The sequence below is a fragment of the Hemiscyllium ocellatum genome, chromosome 44, assembly GCF_020745735.1.
Source record: "Hemiscyllium ocellatum isolate sHemOce1 chromosome 44, sHemOce1.pat.X.cur, whole genome shotgun sequence".
NCBI classification, from domain to species: Eukaryota; Metazoa; Chordata; class Chondrichthyes; order Orectolobiformes; family Hemiscylliidae; genus Hemiscyllium; species Hemiscyllium ocellatum.
In genome coordinates, this window is record NC_083444.1 from 16,529,872 (window position 1) to 16,548,353 (window position 18,482).

Here is an 18,482-nt window from a genome sequence, read left to right on the forward strand (position 1 = left end):
GTTGGGATGCCACCTGGAGCTGCCATAGCATTCAGGGCTTTGTTGGGGTGGAATTTGTTAAGTGTATTCAGGAAATTTTCCTCTAGCAGTATATGGAGGTTTCGTACGTGAAAGGAGCTAAACTCGACCTTTTCTGTAACCCTTGATTTCACTACGGATCAAGAATCTATCTATCACAAATTTAAATGGACACAAAGACTCTGCCCCTATAGCTCTCTGGGGCAAGGTGTTCCAAAGATTCACATTCCTCTGAGAGAGGAAATTCCTCCCCAGCTCAGTCTGCATTTGGTGATCCTTTATTCTGAGTCTATGCCATCTGGTGCGAGACTCTCCAATGTCAAGCCCATTAGCATCTGATAGGTTTCAATGAAATCACCTCTCGTTCTTTGAAACTCCAGTGAGGAGAGTCCCAATCTGTTTAACTTTTGTTTAGAAGACAACCCCTCCATATTGGGGATCATCCTAATAAACCGTCTCTGAATGAAATGATGTCTTTCCCCCAATAAGGGGGCCAAAACTGCTCACGCTACTCCAGATGTGGTCTCCCCAGCACCTTGTACAGTTGCAGTAAGACTTCCTGACTCTTCCACTCCAATCCCTTTGAAAAAGAGCCAATATTCCAGTCACCTTCCTGATGACCTGCTGCTAGCTTTCTCTGTTTCATGAACAAATGCCCCCAGAGTTCTTTGTGTTGCAGCTTCTTATAATTGTTTTTTATTTAAATAAAACTCTGTTCATTTGATCTCCCTTCCAAAATGAACTGCCCATTTTTCCATGTTATACTCCATTTGACCACTATTTGCCCACTCACTAAACTTGTATCTCTCTGTAAATTGCCTGCATCCATCTCACATTCCTGATGAAGGGCTTATGTCCGAACTGTTGATTCTCCTGCTCCTTAGACACTGCCTGACCTGTTGTGCTTTTCCAGCACCACACTCTTGATTCTGATCTCCAGCAGCCGCAGTCCTCACTTTCTCCCGTATCTTTCTCACAGCCTGTCTTTCCACTTTTTTGAGTGTTATCTGCAAATTTGCCGGCAGTACATTCACTTCCTCCATTATAGTGACATTCCCCAAGTGAACACTTAGATACATTTCCGTATAATGACCATTGGTTTAGCTCAGTTGTCTGGATAGTTGGCTTACAATGCAAATTTAAGCCAATAGCAGAGGTTGAAATGCCACACCAGCTGAAGATACAACAAAGGATTCTCCTTCTCTACCTTTCCCCTTGTCTGAGGTGTGGTGATCCTCAGTTTAAACCACCACCAGTTACCTCTGTCTAAAGAGAGATTAGGGTAAGTTTTCTTTATCTGTTCTGTCTGACTTGAAATAACTTTGATGTAGTTTTATTGTGCATTTTATTTCCTAAAGTGCTGCATACTTTTGCAACAAAAAAGTCATTGATACATATAAATTATCAAATTTTATGATTTAATAATTTAGTGTCATAATCTTCCATCACAACAGGGAATTTGTTTACACATTCTGTAAAAAAAAGCTATGAAGTTACTGCAATCCTAATGTCCCTGTGGAGATTTACAGAGAGTATAGATAACAGGCTTAATGAACTCCAAGTTTAATTCAGTCAGGTTCCTCATCGATGCAGAGCAGTGCAGTCTGAAAATGCATGGAATTAGTCACAATGTCAACGAGATATATTACGTGATCCTGGCCCTCATTGGTGTTCCAGGTAAGTGGTTTTACACAGAAACTGTGTCAATATGCTGCCCTGCTTTTACTGTGGGATTGATACTGCGTACAGACCTTTATTCAGGTACCGGATCACTTTTATCATCTTTTTTTAAAACGTCGAGTGATCTAATTTAACTCTGGAGCTTTGATTTATTGCCTTAGATACAAGTGGGGTTCTGATTGCGGTTTGTGTGATAGGGTTTAGGCCTTGATTCAGCATCTATCTGAATGATTATATTTACGATGTGGAGGTGTGGAGTGTTGGACTGGGGTGAACAAAGTTAAAAATCACACAACACAAGGTTATAGTCCAAAAGGTTTATTTGAAAGCACTAGCTTTTGGAGTGCTGCTCTTTCATCAGGTAGCCAAAGGAACAGCGCTCTGAAAGCTAGTGCTTCCAAATACATCTTTGGACTATATCCTGGTGTCATGTGGTTTTTAACTTTGCATTTACAGCATAGAATGCTCCCATTTCAATCTGTGAAAGAACAAATGATATTATCTAATCAGAAACAGAAATTACTGGAGACCTTCTGACAGCAGAGGTAACTTTATGAGTCTGGTGACCGTTTAACAAAACAGAATGTGTTCAAATAGCCCAGGTTTTGTTTTCAGTTGCTTCATCGCCCCACCTCATCCTGCACTCCTGCCCCCATCCTCACTTCCACCCAAATAGGACACCCAGAGGGCCAGCTGCACCTTGTCCCCTTGGCCGACTGAGGTCACTGCGCGTGATAGAATGCCTTGCATCTTCACAATTTTCGTAACAGGTTTCACCCAGTCGGACCTTAAACTATGCTCTCCTTTCACCCTCTCTCTCCAAGAGACTAGTCGTATCTCCCTCCCCGTCTGGCCTCTCTGTTCTTGGCCTCCAATGCTGTTGAACTGGCCATTCCAACAACATCGGCACTGTATTGTCACATTTTACCGTCCTGCTCCAACAGGGAGTGGAGGTGATGGGATTTCCTGCTGGAGTTGGAGATTCCACTTTGACAAGGAATTAATGGGCTGCCCCATAATCTCTAGGATCCCTGTGGCTTTGTTTGTCAAATTGACAGTGACCTGGGGCAGTGTTCTCACAAGACACGCTCTTTTCCTGATTAAAACATCCACATTACCGCTGGCCCATTGCCTAGCTCTTTCACCTCATTCACCTTACAGGAGAATCATTCACAGGTCCACCGAATTGTGAACCTCTCCTTTATAAATATCCCCTCTGGCTGGATAAATGTTGAAAACCAGCTCATTCCTGGTGTGAACCAGTTCAGAAACAAATTTCATCAACCTGGCAACTTCACTCGGTTTTTCTCCCGACTGGCGTCACCTGACAAGCTGTGTGTTTCCATTTATCTGCATAAACAAGTTCTTTAAAAAAGATCAGATTCCTAGCTCTCTGAGTATTTTCTTTCATTGTCAAGGATTTGCAGCTAAGTAACCAGAGGTGTCATTTGTGGATGAGGCATCAGGGAATCTCTGATGTAATTTCCATGTCTTTCGATCAAAAGAAATCGGTCACTCAACCGCGTTCCACCATCCAACAGGAGCATGGCTGATGCGACATCCCTCACATCCACTTCCCTGCCCTTTCCCTGGTCTTCTCGATTCCCTGACTGACCAAGGACCTTTATATCTCTGTTTTAAGTATATGTGTGGACTTTGCCTGTACAGTTCACTGTGGCAAGGATTTCGAATGACTCAGAACCCTCTGAGAGGAGAGATTCCTCCTCATTTCAGTCTCAAATTTGTGCCCCTTTATTTTAATACTTTGTCTTCTGGTCCTAGACTCTTCCATGAGAGGGAGACGCATCCTCTCAGTATTTATCCTGAAGCATCCTATGTCTTTCAATGAGACCCTCTCTCATTCTTCTAAACTCCAGTGAGAAGGTTCCAAACTTGTTTCACCTTCATCCATAAGATAATCCTTTCATGCCAGAGATCATCCCAGTATTCAGACTTTTTCCATTAGCGTGTTCCTGGGCATGTGGCTGCACAGCTCATTGTCCAGAAGTGTGATTGGAATGGGGTAACGTGGTGGACTGAGGATTGGAATGTTGGGTAGAAAGTGTCCAAATGTAATATGTCTGACCAGACTTAATTTGGCCAAGTCCCGGCATGATCTCAGATGCAACCAGATGGGATCCGGTCTGCAACATTGGGGAGCTTAGTTCCTCACACCTCTAAAGTGGGTGAGTTGTGGAAGTCAAAGAAAATCATTCCCCTTTGTCCAGACAGATAAGAAGGGTTCTTACATTTTCACTGATGCTGAATTTGCCTTCCTTCAGCTTCCTGTTTTCCCACAACGGGCTATTAAATGTTAGAACTGCAAAGCTCCTTAAATTCAAGGTTAGTAATATCACTTAAACTTATTAAGATATCAAACAGCATTCAGGAAGTGAAGTAAGGCTCATCGCATTAACATTTTGTTTGTTAAAGCTGAGAATAGGCATGTCTAAGAGGAACTAAAGTCATAAACATCATATTTAAACATCTGTTCTCATTAAAAGTTATGTCTTTTGTTTTGGGGGGCAGGCAGTGGACCAAAATGGACTGAGATAGTATGTTTGATTCAAACATTTTCTCTTCTGTTCCCACAGTAAATTTAGTGGCACTCGTGATTCTGTCTCAGGGAAGATGTGGTCTATCCTCCTGCACCACTTGCTATCTGGTGGCCATGGCAGCATCAGATCTGATGGTTCTTATCACGGAGGTTATACTGAGGCACATCAATGCTTATTATTTCCCATTATCTTTCTTGGATTTGACTCCTGTGTGCAGTATAATCTATGTCTTGTCAACAGCAGCCACCTCCTGCTCTGTTTGGTTCACGGTCACTTTCAGCTTCGATCGATTTGTTATGATTTGTTGCCAGAAACTGAAAACTAAATACTGCACAAAGGGAAATGCAATTGTAGTTCTATCAATAACCTGCACCCTGATGTGTTTAATACATATTCCTTTCTATTTTAGATATGAACCGTATGTAATACTTCACAACCTGCCATGGCTCTGTATTTCAAAGCCGAGTTATTATAGTGAGCCCAGCTGGGTGGGATTGAAATGGTTCAATACAGTTTTTTACCCATTGCTGCCATTCGTTCTAATTCTGCTGCTCAATGCTCTGACAGTCAGACACATTCTAGTGGCCAGTCAAGTACGTAAAGGACTGAGGGGTCAGAGCAGGGGAGAGAATCGCAGTGACCCAGAGATGGAGAGCAGAAGGAGGTCGATAATTTTACTCTTTACCATTTCTGGCAGCTTTGTAATTTTGTGGTCCATATATGTGATAAATTTCATTTACAATATTATTCCTGGAACTGATTCCAGCGATGACGATGATCCTTTCCACATATTGGAACAAGTTGGAGTTATGCTGGTGAATTTAAGCTGTTGCACAAATGCATTTATTTATGGGGCAACACAGTCCAAATTTAGGCAACAGGTCAAGAAAGCAGTGAAATGTTCTTTCACATAAATCAACATCATAATTAACAAATAGAACAGAAGAGAGTGTCCTAATGCAGATCCCAGTGTTTCCAAATGATGGGCGATGGATTGAAATATTAACTCAACATTAGCAAATATCTCCAGTGGCCGGTGTGAGGGATGGAAAAGTGAGGAGCTGCTGAGGAACGCTGTGTTGGACTGGTGCAGGTAGCATTGTAGAAGGGAAAACAATTGTGATACTGAAATAACTGCACAGAAGCCGGTCTCCTTTTATCTACATGTGCACAGTGCACTTGCTGTGGGCAGCCAGCTCCGAGTCAGTCCATGAGTGAGGAGGCTCTGAATCTTCTGTTTCTACCCGTCAGCCAGGACTCCATGATTGGCCCCAGGTTAACCGCCCCATACAAGGATTTCGTAGTCAATGAGATCCACCTGGTTCCAATCCGTACAGATCCATTCACGGAAGCATTTTACTTTGACAAAGGTAATTGACTTGTATAATATTAGCCAATGATTGCAATGAGATAATAACACACTCAGAAATTATTTAAGAGGTGGAGATAGCACTGAATAGATCTGCAGGATGAGCAAAAGATGGAAATCGGTTAGAGGACTGAAGCTACAGATGGAACAACGAGCAGTAAGTGGTGTCTTGGGGCAAGGGAAGGAAAGTAATAAGGATCAACATAGGTCAAAGAGTAAAGGGAAAAGGGCAAGAGCTGAGATTTGAAGTCGGGTTGTGTATAAGGGTTTCATCGCACCACACTTTACCCTTCCCCCATCCCACCCCTTCCCCACCAGCAGGTGGAACATCCACCATTTTTTTCTTCTCTGGTCATTATTAGCTTCTAGATACCAAGCAAGTTAAGAAATGTGTTCTGATAAAAATAAAATATTTCAGATGATGGAATCCCATGTGATATGCTTTGTTCTTATTCTTAAGGAGACTCTTTCGGAGGTCCATCAAACATCCCTCTCTTTCTAGTTGCTGTTGTTTCTGTCCGATCACAGAGTCCCTACGGTGCAGGAAGGGCTGTTTGGAACATTGAGTCAACCCAAACCCTGCGAAGAGCAACGCACCGTCACACAGCCCTCCTACCCCATCCCTGTGTCCCCACATTTCCCATGGTGAATCCACCTGGCCCTGCACACGAGGGGCAATGGAGCATAACCAATCCATGTCTGCACCCCTGCACCGCTCCTCCCCTCGCCCACACACATTGACATATCCCAAGGACTTGCCCCGGAATACAGGAGCAGGAGGAGGCCATTCAACCCCTTCAGCTTGTGCTGACATTCAATAGGATCATGGCTGAGCAGTGGCCTTATTCTTTATATCTGTCTTTGGCCCATATACTTTACACTGTGATTTAACAAAAACCTATCGATCTCAGATTTAGAATTACCAGCTGATCGAGCAGTCACTGTCATTTGTGGAAGAGACTTCCAAACGTCTCCTATCCTTTGTGAATAGAAGTGCATCTGAACATCTCTCCTGCACAGTCTAGCCCTAATTTTATATTATGACCCTTGTTCTTGAATTTCCAACCAGTGGAAATTATTTATTTTCACCTACACGATCTTTTCCTGTTAGTCCACTCCTCACATTACCTGCTACTCTGCTGCTTGCCTTGTTTTCCACATGAAGCAGAGCTCAGAAAATGTTGGCTTCCAAGGTCTCAGGCAATGGGGAACAGAGCAACAATAAGATAATAAAGAGAGAACTGGAAAAAGCCCCCAGATTACGTGTGCAATTGTGGGAAAGGCAACAAGACAAGACAAAAGGAAGAAAGAGCAAACAAACTAGGGTCACAACATGAACATCAATGAACTCAATGCTGACTCCAGAGGACTGTAGGGTGCCTCAGCAAAGGAGAGACAGTCATTTCTCCTGAGGCTGACCTGACCTGAACTGAACACACAACCTTCTGATCTGGAGTCTGACCCCTGACCAATCCTCAACTGATACATGATTTCAGTCTCACTGACCTCTGCCTGACCCCTGAGTTAGCCCTGACTAACCTCGGACTGACGTGTGAATGACTCTCACTGTCTCTGACTCCTCACTGACCTCTGTCTGACCCTTCACTCATTTTTGACCGACTCGCACTGAGGTCTGAAAGACAATAATCCCCTCCAATTCCCCTCACCATTCTGACATGGAAATATATTGCTGTTCCTTCACTGTCATTGGGTCAATATCATGGAATGTCCTCCATGATGACATTGGGGAGTCTACCTAAAGCAAACTAACACATACACACACATGTACAAACAAAAGGACTAACACCAACACTCGATGTGTGTCTCTGTGTCTATGTATGTTTCTGTCTGTCTGTGTGTGACTCACTGTCTCTGTCTGACGATCTGAGTGTGAGTGTGTCTCAGTGTGTGACTCAATGTGTGTCTCGATGTCGGTGTTCCTCTCTCTGTCTGTATCTGTGCAATGGGCTCTCTATTGTATCGGGTGTTATATCCATTAAATAGAGGGTTAACCTCCTTCTATCTGTCTCTCTGTATATCCTTCTATTTAATTTGATATGATGCTGTTGGTGATGATGTATGTGTGTGGGCCCACCTCTGCCTGCAATGGGACATCGTTTATGTGGCACGCCGAAAAGTGTGACACTGAAAAAGCACAGCAGGATCAGGCAGCACCATTGGGAAGAACACAGAATTTCATTGATTGTGTGGTCATTTAGCTCTGTCCATCACTTGTTGTGTACACAGGTAGCCCTGTTTTGTAGCTTCACCGGGTTGATCCTTCATATCCTGATATTCGGTGCTACTCTTTACACTCTTTAATGAACCAGGGTCGAACCTCTGGGTTGATGGTCATGGTCGAGTGGGAGATATACAGTCAGAGATTTATACAGCACGGAAACAGACCCTTTGGTCCACCTTGGCCATGCTGACCAGACATCTCAACCAGATGCAGTCCCATTTATCAACAGGTGTCCCATTTTCCTGTAAATCCTTTCTCTGCATATTCCCCCACAGATGCCTTTTCAAGGCTGTACTCACTTCCATCACTTCCTCTGGCAGCTTGTTTTATAAACGCACCACCTTCTGTGTAAAACGGTTGCCCCTCAGGTCCCTTTTAAATCTTTCCCTTCTCACCATAAACCTATGCTTTCTAATTTTGTATCCCCAACCTTCGGAAAAAGATTTTGGCTATTCATTCAATCAACGCCCCTCCTGATTTTATGAATGTCGACAAGATTATCATTCAATTTCCGGCAATGCAGGGGTAAAAAAAACTCCAGCCCCTCCTTCTACCTCAATCCCCACCCCCTGCATGTCAGATACGTCGGGCAGATTGTCTGTGAGTCATGCACAGTGTGTGTCTGTTGCTGCTGTTGTCCTACTGAACCTCATGGACACTGAGCTATGAGTTGCTCGATCTGTTTGAAGTCTCCTCCCTTTAGCACAGAGATAGTGCCACACAATTTGATGCAGTGCCTGTAAAATGTGGGGCAGGCAGATTGGTGACAATGCAGTCAATCTTGTTTCTTTTCCCATTTGTTGGTTCCCTCACCCCCTGCTCCAGCCCCAGTCCCGCAGCTGTGTCCTTTTGGACTGTTCCCAGCTCAGTCAGCAGGTGGAGCTGCTGAGCCTCTCTTAGTGATGGACAGTGAAGCCTCCCACACAGAGCCCATTCTCTGTACTTTCCATTTTCAACGTTGTGTTCAAATAGAGACATTCAAAAATGTTTCCGTGCCTGTGTTTAACCTAATTCCATGAGGCTTCATGTGATCTGGCAGCAATGTAGAGCACTTCCAGGGCACACTCCTCTTGATCCTATCCCACGGAGCTGTTACCTCTGCTGCCTCTGTCCTGCCTGTGGGAGAGGACCTGCCCTGAGATGATCATAATGTTCTGGGACATTGTCTGTAAAGTGGGATTGTGTGAACGTGAATATGTTCGATTATTGCTGGATTATGTGAGAAGTATACAATAAACATTTAACATCTCTGTATTTCTTTGAATCTTAAAAAAAATTCAAGTCAAACCTTATTTTTCTTTCGCAATTGAAGATGATTTAATTATTGTTCACTTCAACAGTCAGAGCGCATACCTAATTATTGCTCAATTTAATAACTGTAGTATCCCACTGATTATTGCTCAGTTCAAAAACCTCTCAGCAAACAGCTGATTCATATTCAGTGGAGTAAACACACTACCTTTACACTGCCATATCTATAATAAGTAACAGCCTGAATCCCAATTTACTCTTGCTTGACCACACTGACACCCCCAGGACAGTGGGACTGGCTCCGAAATATGTCCCTGCGGCTTCCAAACTGGATCTGGGCTATTATTCAAATATTTCCTCACAACAGACAAATTAGAAATGTCCCTGAACAAGGGGGAAGTGCATGAAGCAGATTGGTCAATGGACTAGCACAAGGCTCAATGCAATTATCACCATTCATACAAAAGACCTGCCAATGACCATGTCTCACAGGGTGGGCTGTTCTGACAACCGTGAGTGCGCCACATAAGCTCTGTAATTCTGTGACCTCAACAAGATCCTTTTTGATGTGTTCCAGTGTTAATGGAATACTGCAGCACATGGCGTTTTACATTGAATCTCGCATCAGCCATGTCCAGTGCATATCAGCTTCACAATACCAGTGTCCAAACCGAATTGTGCATCATCATTGATAGTTGACATGATCCCAGCCAACATTCTTATGTGTCACTTGAGTCAGAAATTTTATGCAGATGTTTTCAATATAGTACTGACCATAAACAGCAAAGTCGCATCCTTAAAGATGATAAATGCTTTAATCAAAATCTCTTGATTATCCAAAAAACAAATCCACCCATTTATTTTGTTCAACTTTTCGACTGAAATCTAATGGAAGCACAATGCACAAATGATGAATGTGTTTATTGCGCCCAGGATCAAATGATTATTTCACTGAAGCACTTTAAAAATATCCAACTATTTTTCCCTTGAATACAAACATCCCATACCTAATCATTTTCATGGGAACAATTGTTTCAAATTGTTTCCAAATGTTCTTCAGTCCAAATATGAGTACATATTAAATTGTTTCTATCTATCTCATGTGAGTAATCTGGTGTATGAATGACAGTATCCGTGTGATGCTATGTACTTGGCTGTGCCTCTGAAAGACTGACTGTTCCAAACAGCATCTCGCTTCAGCTGTTCACAACAACCGAGGGATGGCTTGCACCCAACCACCTGACACTCACATTTATGTGGCGTGAATGCTAATTGCCACTTTTCATTCCAAGCCTGGATATTGTCCAGGTCTCACTGCACTTGGATATGGAGTGCTTCAGTCTCTGAGTATTCGCAAACGCTGCTGAACACTGTGTCATCATTAGCCAACGTTCCCATACCTGACTCTATGATGGAGCGACTCATTGATGAAGCTACTAAAGATGGTCAGTACTGAAGATCCTGCAGAGATGTCCCGCAGTGGTAATGAATGGCCTTCAACAACCACAGCGTTCTCCCTTTCTGCCAGGGACAACTCCAACCAGCGGAGAGTTTCCAATGATTTCCATTCACTCCAGTCTTGTTCAGGCTCCCTGACATCACACTCGGCCTAATGCAACCTTGATGTTAAGCCCAGTCAGACTCACCCTACCTCAGGAATTCACCTCTTTCTGTCCATGTTTGAACCAAGGCTGTAATGAGGTCAGGAGCTGATTGGCCCTGGGTGATCCCAAACTGGGCATCACAGAGCAGGTTGTTGTGAAGCAGGTGTTGTTTCACAGCACAGTTGATGAAATTTCCCACGTCGTTTAATGATCGAGATCATATTAATGGAGCAGTAATTCGACGGGTTGGCTTTGTCCTGCTTTTTATGAATAGCACATACCAGGACAAATGTCCACTCCCTCAGGGAGGTGCCGGTGTTGTAGCTCAGCAGGAACTGCTTGACTAGGGGCTGCAGCACGTTCTGAAGCACATGCCATTTGTCCCATTGCTGGAACGTTGGCAGGGCCCCAGCCATTCCCCGCTAGATGATGCCCAGATGGATCAACCCATCAGCTTCTCTGTTTGAAGGTTTCTGTGAACGGGTTTAGCCCTATGTTTGCGCTAGTATATTGGGTTCGCCATTGTTGATTATTGGAGATATTTGTGGAGCTTCCTCCTGCAATGAGTTGTTTAATTGTTCACCATCATTCACGACTGAATACGGCAGCACTGCAGGGCTTGGATCAAATTTATTGATTGTTGAATTACTTAGTTCTGTCTCTCACACTCTGCTCATGCATGTGACGAATGTGTTGGTGAAGACCATAGTTTGGGTATTGTTATAGAGTAGGCGGAGAATGGTGACAGAATTCTGTGAGTGCCCAAATTTGAGGAAAATGTCCCATAGTCGCTCACAGTCAACAGGGTCGAAGGCCTTTATGTGATTGAAAAATGCTTTTGTTGCCATTCACTGCACTCTGCTTGGATTTGTCACGCATTGAAAATCCTGGCCATTCAATCCCTTGATGGGCCTCGGGGAGGAGCTCTTCAGCCACAGGAAGGAGGAGATTGAGGAGCATTCTGACCATGACCTTTCCCATGGCGGACAGCGGGGAAACCTCTATACAGTCGGACCTGATCCTTTCTTGAAGATGTTCACACTTACGGTCTTCTTGATATCTCCCAGCATACTCGGTTCATTCCATTCACAGGTGATGAGGTCGTGGAATCATGCCAAGAATGACTCTCCACGATACTTTGGTCCTTCCCAGGGGATTCCATCTAGGCTGTAGGTCTTATTGTTGAGCTATGGGAAGTGTTTTCACTCTCAGGTTGGGTTGGAGGTTGTGCTGAGATGGAGATGGGTCATGTGTTGTGGGATGTTGTCAGGAGGGCTTGTGTCCGAAGGCTGTGAATTACGGGAGGAGACCCTGGAAGTGATCTCACCAGTGAATGCGGACTGCCTCTCAATCTTTGATGAGCGACTCTCTGTTTTTGGCTCTCAGTGGTGTCACTCCCTTGGTACTTGGACTGCAGATTGCTTTGATTGTGCCAAAGAAGCTGCCCATATTGTGAATGTCAGTGAGTCACTGAATCTCCTGCTGACCCTCCCCACTCACTGCCTTGGTATCTTGATCATCATCAGGTCGTCTGTGAAGAGCTTCCTGAGAAATACTTCCTTCAGTAGGATAGTGATATTTCGAGGTTGGAGTGGAATGATTCTTTTGTCTCAGTCCATTGAGTCTAGATTCAGTGCAGAGGCACTGACGGCTGTGATGTACTGCTACTGTCCCAGGATCTGTTGGAGAGTTATGAGGCACGCAATTACCTCACACGGGGATTTGTTGAGACCTCTGGCCAGCTTGTTTCTTATGGTGAAGGTGATCCCATTGAGACACTTTTGCGGGAGAAAACCTCCACCTTGTTCTTTAAGGTAGCTTTCTCCTCACAATGGTTATGTCAATGTTGTAGTGCTGGGCGATAGCAGCAGGGTAACATTCAGGTCTAATGTTGTTGATGTTATCCATCAGGCTCCTGATATTCAGGCTACCTCATTTATTTGTGGGTGGGGCTTGGTTGGGATGGAAGCTGCCTGATTGTGGATTCCTTTAATGTGGAGTGGTGACTACACACCAACCACCACATGATCCCTACGGAGAGAGGTCAGGACCCAATGGCAGGGAAAATCTGAGACAACTGAAGCCAGGCTTTCGTTTAGGACCCTGTTGGTCCTGTTTAAACTGGCACAAGATAGAGAGTGCTTATGTTGGCTCAACATTTTGCAGGGAAGCCTGAGGCCTGTGATGAAGCTATGCCGCTGCTTTTGCCACTGAATTGGAGACAGTGTCAAAATTGCAGAAGCAATCTTTATTTAAATTAAAGGACAAAAAAATCCATTGGATGAAATATGTTATTTGAAAAGATCAACTTCTGCAGAATGTGTGTGTATAACGGGAGTGCGTATATGTATGTTTGTGCGTGCATGTGTGAGTATGGGTATGCATACGTGTATGTATGGGTTTATTGGTGTGCACGTGTGCATGTGTGCATGTGTGTGTGAGTGTGTATTTATAGCCAGAACAGAAACATGGGTAAATGTGTCAGCTTAATGTGCCAGGGTACAGGTTCTTTAGGTGGGTTAGAGGGTGTTGAAGGAGGAGAGGGGATATTACATTTTTGATGAAGGTGGGTATCACAGCAGTAATCAGAGATGAAATAACTGAAGGTTCATTCAGTGAGGCTTTGTGGGTGGAGCCAAGAAATAAGAAGGGGATGGTGATGTTATTGGCGTTGTATTATTGGACCACAAAGAGTCAATGTGAATTTGACGAACAAATATGCAGGGACACTGGAGAGACTTTCAGGAGCAATTGGGTTGTCAATGTAGGGTATTTGAATTTTCCGAACAGAGACTGGGACTACGATGATGTCAATGTTGTAGTGCTGGGCGACAGCAGCAGGGTGACACTCAGGTCTATTGTTATTGATGTTATCCATCAGGTTCCAGATATTCCAGCTCCCTCATTCATTTGGGGGTGGGACTTGGTTGGGATGGAAGCTGGGGCTGCCATAGCATTCAGGGCTTTGTTGGGGTGGAATTGGTTAAGTGTATTCAGGAAATTTTCCTCAAGCAGTTTATGGAGGTTTCGTATGTGGAAGGAGCAAAACTCGACCTTTTCTGTAACCCTTGATTTCACTACGGATCAAGAATCTGTCTATCGCAAATGTAAATGTACACAAAGACTCTGCCCCTACAGTTCTCTGGGCAAGGTGTTCCAAAGATTCACATTTATCTGAGAGAGGAAATTCCTCCCCAGCTCAGTTTTCATTTGGTCATCCTTTATTCTGAATCTATGCCATCAGGCGCGAGACTTTCCAATATCAAGCCCGTTAGCATCCAATATGTTTCAATGAAATCACCTCTCGTTCTTTGAAACTTCAGTAAGGAGAGACCCAATCTGTTTAACCTGTGTTCAGAAGACAACCCCTCCATATTGGGGATCATCCTAATAAACGGTCTTTGAATGTAATGATGTCTTTCCTACAATAACGGGACAAAAACTGCTCACACTACCCCAGATGTGGTCTCCCCAGCACCTTGTACAGCTGCAGTAAGACTTCCTGACTCTTCTACTCCAATCCCGTTGAAAAAGAGCCAATATTCCAGTCACCTTCCTGATGACCTGCTGCACCCTGTGTGCTAGCTTTCTCTGTTTCATGCACAAAGGCCCCCAGAGTTCTTTGTGTTGCAGCTTCTTATAACTGTTCTTCATTTAAATAAAACTTTGTTTATTTGATCTCCCTTCCAAACTGAACTGCCCAGTTTCCCATGTTATACTCCGTTTGACCACTATTTGCTCACTCACTAAACTCATATCTCTCTGTAAATTGTCTACGTCCATCTCACATTCCCGATGAAGGGCTTATGCCCGAACTATCGATTCTCCTGCTCCTTAGTCACTGCCTGACCTGTTGTGCTTTTCCAGCACCATACTCTTGATTCTGATCTCCAGCAACCACTGTCCTCACTTTCTCCCCATATCCTTTTCACAACCTGTCTTTCTACCTTTTTGAGTGTTATCTGCAAATTTGCCGGCAGTACATTCAATTCCTCCATTATAGTGACATTCCCCAAGTGAACACTTTGATAAGTTTTCGTATGATGACCATACATGACCATTGGTTTAGCTCAGTTGGCTGGATAGCTGGCTTGTAATGCAAAGTCAAGCCAATAGAAGAGGTTAAAATGCCACACCAGCTGAAGATACAACGAAGGATTCTCCTTCTCTACCTTTCCCCTTGTCTGAGGTGTCGTGATCCTCAGTTTAAACCACCACCAGTTACCTCTGTCTAAAGAGAGATTAGGGTAACTTTTCTTTATTGTTCTGTCTGACTTGAAATAACTTTGATGTAGTTTTATTGTGTATTTTATTTCCTAAAGTGCTGCATACTTTTGCAACAAAAAATCATTGATACATATAAATTGTCAAATTTTATGATTTAACAGTTTAGTATCATAATCTTCCATCACAACAGGGATGGTTGCCAGAATTTGTTTACACATATTGGAAAAAAAAAGCTATGACGATACTGCAATCCTGATGTCCCTGTGGAGATTTACAGAGAGTATAGATAACAGACTTCATGAACTCCAAGGTTAATTCAGTCAGGTTCCTCATCGAGGCAGAGCAGTGCAGTCTGAAAATGCATGGAATTACTCACAATGTCAACATGATATATTACGTGATCCTGGCCCTCATTGGTGTTCCAGGTAAGTGGTTCTACACAGAAACTGTGTCAATATGCTGCCCCTGGTTTTACTGTGGGATTGATACTGCGTACAGACCTTTATTCACATACGGATTTCTTTTATCACTTTTTTTTTAAAACGTTGAGTGGTCTAATTTAACACCGGAGCTTTGATTTATTGCCTCAGATACAAGTGGGGTTCTGATTGCAGTTTGTGTGATAGGGTTTAGTACAATGATGTGTATTCTAGGCCTTGATTCAGCATCTATCTGAATCATTATATTTACGATGTGGAGGTGTCGAGTGTTGGACTGGGGTGAACAAAGTTAAAAATCACACAACACAAGGTTATAGTCCAACAGGTTGATTTGATAGCACTAGCTTTTGGAGTGCTGCTCTCTCATCAGGTAACCAAAGGAACAGCGTTCTGAAAGCTAGTGCTTCCAAAGAAACCTTTGGACTATATCCTGGTATCATGTGGTTTTTAACTTTGCATTTACAGCATAGAATGCTCCTTATCAATCTGTGAAAGAAAAAAATGATATTATCTAATCAGAAACAGAAAATACTGGAGACCCTCTGACAGCAGAGGTAACGTTATGAACCTTGTGACCGTTTTACAAAACTGAATGTGTTCAAACAGCCCAGGTTTTGTTTTCAGTTGCTTCATCGCCCCACCTCATCCTGCACTCCTGCCCCCATCCTCACTTCCACCCAAATAGGACACCCAGGGGGCCAGCTGCACCTTGTCCCCTTGGCCGACTGAGGTCACTGTGCGTGATAGAATGCCTTGCATCTTCACAATTTTCGTAAAAGACTTCACCCAATGGGACCTTAAACTATGCTCTCCTTTCACCCTTTCTCTCCAAGAGACTAGTCGTGACTCCCTCCACGTCTGGCCTCTCTGTTCTTGGCCTCCAATGCTGTTGAACTAGCCATCTCAACAACATCGGCACTGTATTGTCACATTTTACTGTCCTGCTCCAACAGGGAGTGGAGGTGATGGGATTCCCTGCTGGAGTTGAGGATTCAACTTTGACACGTAATTAATGGGCTGCCCCATAATCTCTAGGATCCCTGTGGCTTTGCTTGTCAAATTGACAGTGACCTAGGGCAGTGTCCTCACAGGACACGCTCTTTTCCTGATTAAAACATCCACATTACCGCTGGCCCACTGTTTAGCTCTTTCACCTCATTCACCTTACAGTAGAATCATTCACAGGTCCACCGAATTGTGAACCTCTCCTTTATAAATATCCCCTCTGGCTGGATAAATGTTGAAAAACCAGCTCATTCCTGGTGTGAGCCAGTTCAGATTCAAATTTCATCAACCTGGCAACTTCACTCGATTTTTCTCCCGACTGGCGTCACCTGACAAGCTGTGTGCTTCCATTTATCTGCATAAACAAGTTCTTTGAAAAAGATCAGATTCCTAGCTTTCTGAGTATTTTCTTTCATTGTCAAGGATTTGCAGCTAAGTAACCAGAGGTGTCATTTGTGGATGAGGCATCAGGGAATCTCTGATATAATTTCCATGTATTTAGATCAAAAGAAATCAGTCACTCAACCGCGTTCCACCATCCAACAGGAGCATGGCTGATGCTGCATCCCTCACATCCACTTCCCTGCCCTTTCCCTGGTCTTCTCGATTCCCTGACTGACCAAGGACCTTTATATCTCTGTTTTAAGTATATGTGTGGACTTTGCCTGTACAGCTCACTGTGGCAAGGAGTTTGAATGACTCAGAATCCTCTGAGAGGAGAGATTCCTCCTCATCTCCGTCTCAAACTTGTACCCCTTTATTTTAATACTTTGTCTTCTGGTCCTAGACTCTTCCATGAGAGGGAGACGCATCGTCTCAGTATTTATCCTGAAGCATCCTCTATCTTTCAATGAGGCCCTCTCTCATTCTTCAAAAGTTCAAGTGAGAAGGTTCCTAACTTGTTTAACCTTCATCCATAGGATAATCCTTTCATGCCAGAGATCATCCCAGTATTCAGACGTTTTCCATTCGAACATTCCTGTGCATGTGGCTGCACAGCTCATGGTCCAGAAGTGTGATTGGAATGGGGTAACGTGGTGGAATGAGGATTGGAATGTTGGGTAGAAAGTGTCTAAATGTAATATGTCTGACCAAACTTAATTTGGCCAAACCCCAGCATGATCTCAAAGAAACCAGATGGGATCCGGTCTGCAACATTGGGGAGCTTAGTTCCTCACACCTCTAAAGTAGGTGAGTTGTGGAAGTCAAAGAAAATCGTTCCCCTTTGTCCAGAATGATAAGAAGGGTTCTTACATTTTCACTGATGCTGGGTTTGCCTTCCTTCAGCTTCCTGTTTTCCCACAACGGGCTGATAAATGTTAGAACTGCAAAGCTCGTTAAATTCGAGGTTAGTAATATCACTTAAACTTAATAAGATATCAAATAGCATCCTGGAAGTGAAGTAAGGCTCATCCCATTAACATTTTGTTTGTTAAAGCTGAGAATGGGCATGTCTAAGATGAACTAAAATTATAAACGTCATACTTAAATATCTGTTCTAATTAAATGTTATGTCTTTTTTGGTGGTGGTGGTGGGGGGGGGGGGGGGGGTGTGCAGTGGACCAAAATGGACTGAGACAGTATGTTTGATTCAAACATTTTCTCTTCTATCCCCACAGTAAATTTAGTGGCACTCGTGATTCTGTCTCAGGGAAGGTGTGGTCTATCCTCCTGCACCACTTGCTATCTGGTGGCCATGGCAGCATCAGATCTGATGGTTCTTATCACGGAGGTTATACTGAGGCACATCAATGCTTATTATTTCACATTATCTTTCTTGGATTTGACTCCTGTGTGCAGTATAATCTATGTCTTGTCAACAGCAGCCACCTCCTGCTCTGTTTGGTTCACAGTCAGTTTCAGCTTCGATCGATTTGTTATGATTTGTTGCCAGAAACTGAAAACTAAATATTGCACAAAGGGAAATGCAATTGTAGTTCTATCAATAACCTGCACCCTGATGTGTTTAATACATATTCCTTTCTATTTTAGATATGAACCGTATGTAATACTTCACAACCTGCCATGGCTCTGTATTTCAAAGCCGAGTTATTATAGTGAGCCCAGCTGGGTGGGATTGAAATGGTT